The following is a 3,295-nucleotide window of genomic DNA, read 5'->3' as shown; positions in this document are numbered from 1 at the left end:
ACCCTGTCATCGCTCGTGGCAGTGCACTCAGCAGGCTGTGTAATGTGTGTGAACTCTTATTGTTGTTATCACTTGGCCATTTGACTTATAGCCGTGTCCAGTGCTTCCCATACATTCAGTTATTTGTGGCGGCTCGTCACTGTATCAAAACTGACCACAAAAAGGCTTATACTTCCTTGAATAAACACACTGCATGCAGCGCTGGTGTTTTTATATGAATGTATCTTTGAAAAGAACCGACCGTCTTCAGAAAAGCTTCGATGTCATTTTTATCTTTTCTTTCCTGTAATGCCTGATAAAGTAGCGTTTGTGAGCGCCGTTACCGGGGAAACCGCTATATCTCCCGCTCCAGCAGCGCCTCCTGCTGGCGGAGAATGAATCTGCAGTCTGTGGGAAACACTGTCTGTCAGCAAACATAAACTAAAAGCATGCTTCAGAAGTGTTTGAGAAGGTGCTTACAGTCCGTGTAAAGAGAATTGTATAAAGAGTATATATATATACATACTAGGACTGTCAGTTGAATGCGTTAACTTAATTAATCAGTTATGAAAATAAATATTTTGAAGGTCCCATATTGTCAAAACCAATCAGAAGAGAAGCTCATGGATATTAATTAGACAGGCCAAACTCGACCTGTTCTCAGCAGAGCTGTAAAAATATACTGAGATGGTTTTTGGTACTTATACCACAAATATATATTCTTAAGGACATCAAGACTTAAAATAAAACTCCAGAAAGGTGTAAAATATGTGACCTTTAACGCAGGAAGCGCACCCAGACCTGTACGTTATCTTACATTTCATACAGTTGACTGCTGACAAATATACTCCATAAGTGCAGTTATGCCCTAAAATTCCAGATATTGGGGATATAGATATTTCATTCACATGATAAACGATATCACACAAGCGGCGAGGGTAATATCACACGAGTGCTGTTTATGCAACACGTTCTCACTCCCAACTCGTCACATATGGACGTTTGGTCAGGACCCCTTGGTCTACTTTTTTAGGTACTGGGTACCCCTTTGGTGGATTCCCACAGACTTCTGACCGGAGCCACGCCGTTGAAATCTGACGTGTATGTAAGCAGACCGCAGCCCGTTGTCTGCTGTGTACGGGTCAAGACCACGATAAATAGGAATCAAAAAGAAAAGGCTAACGTACAATAAATTAGTTATGGCAGGCCCCCAGGTCATATTTATTATGCTCTCATGCTGATTTTTGATTTAAAAAATCTCTCGCTGTCTGATATCAAAGTGCCGTCTGTGAAACAGCGTTCAGCGGTAATGCTGGTATTTTTGTCGGAGGCTTGTTGATGATGATAAACGTATTTAATGTGCTGTGATTAATGTGTGTTAAACAATGATTAATCAGATCAATGCGATGCAATCAACCTATTATTTATTAATCTATTTATGTATTCGTTTGTTGATTGATTATTTATTTATTAATAAATCAATCAGTCAATCAGTGGTGCTGACGTCATTATAAAGCGCGATCCCAAGATCCACTGCGATGTTCCACTCGGTAAGTAGAACAGTTAATTCATACAGATGGAACAATCCTTAAATTTATGGAACAAAAACTGTTGAATCAGGTCAAGAAGTTGTGTTTAGAACCTTTAGAACTGTTTCGTAAAGCATTAAATGACAGTAGACATTATAAAAATATAACTTGCTGCACCAAATGTATAGTAGGCTTGCTAAGTTAGCTAATTAAATAAAATAAAAAATAAAAATTCCACATATAATCATGCTATGTAATATCATAGGAGATTGTATGATTTTTAGTTATGATGTGTTTTCGGTTACCCATATTACAGTAGCTCACAACACTTTAGCCATTTATAAATGTTCAGATGAAGAACAGTGTTGCCAGATTGGTGTGTTTTCCAGTAATTGTTCAAAATTATATAGTCATTACACAAATATGACCAATAATAAACCATACGAATTAATTAATAACAACAAATATATTGTGGCTCATCACAATTTTTCAATATGTCATAATAAAGGGTTAGGTGTTCTTCTCTAAAGAAGGCTATGTTGTAACTACGTTGTAAACTATTTTCCATGTCTGTCATTTGCCGCAGGCCCCCAGGTCATATTTATTATGCTCTCATGCTGATTTTTGATTTAAAAAATCTCTCGCTGTCTGATATCAAAGTGCCGTCTGTGAAACAGCGTTCAGCGGTAATGCTGGTATTTTTGTCGGAGGCTTGTTGATGATGATAAACGTATTTAATGTGCTGTGATTAATGTGTGTTAAACAATGATTAATCAGATCAATGCGATGCAATCAACCTATTATTTATTTATCCATTTATGTATTCGTTTGTTGATTGATTATTTATTTATTAATCAATCAATCAATCAATCAATCAGTGGTGCTGACGTCATTATAAAGCGCGATCCCAAGATCCACTGCGATGTTCCACTCGGTAAGTTAATTCATACATTCATACAGATGGAACAATCCTTAAATTTATGGAACAAAAACTGTTGAATCAGGTCAAGAAGTTGTGTTTAGAACCTTTAGAACTGTTTCGTAAAGCATTAAATGACAGTAGACATTATAAAAATATAACTTGCTGCACCAAATGTATAGTAGGCTAGCTAAGTTAGCTAATTAAATAAAATAGAAATAAAAATTCCACATATAATCATGCTATGTAATATCATAGGAGATTGTATGATTTTTAGTTATGATGTGTTTTCGGTTACCCATATTACAGTAGCTCACAACACTTTAGCCATTTATAAATGTTCAGATGAAGAACAGTGTTGCCAGATTGGTGTGTTTTCCAGCAATTGTTCAAAATCCACACAAAATTATATAGTAAACACTCAAATCTGACCAATAATAAATTATACAAATTAATTAATAACAACAAAAATATTGTGGCTCATCACAATTTTTCAATATGTCATAATTAAGGGTTAGGTGTTCTTCTCTAAAGAAGGCTACGTTGTAACTACGTTGTAAACTATTTTCCATGTCTGTCATTTGCCTTAAAGAAATAAAAGGGCACAACAGAAATCTCAAAATGCCACCTGTCCAAGCCCATTTTATCCCACGTGGTACAACTCAAAACCAGTCGAAAACTGCCCAATCTAACAACACTGGTGAACAAAATACTGGTAAACATGTAAGGACTTCAATTCTGAATATTTTTTTCCCTCTTATCAGGTCCTTCAAATTTGCCAGCTTCCAACATTCTCCTTTATTTCTCGCTCCACACACACACACACACACACACACACACACACACTCACACTCACACACACACACAC

Source organism: Sinocyclocheilus grahami, unplaced genomic scaffold, assembly GCF_001515645.1.
Source record: "Sinocyclocheilus grahami isolate Dianchi unplaced genomic scaffold, SAMN03320097.WGS_v1.1 scaffold2042.1, whole genome shotgun sequence".
Taxonomy (NCBI): domain Eukaryota; kingdom Metazoa; phylum Chordata; class Actinopteri; order Cypriniformes; family Cyprinidae; genus Sinocyclocheilus; species Sinocyclocheilus grahami.
This window is presented reverse-complemented; position numbering follows the sequence as displayed.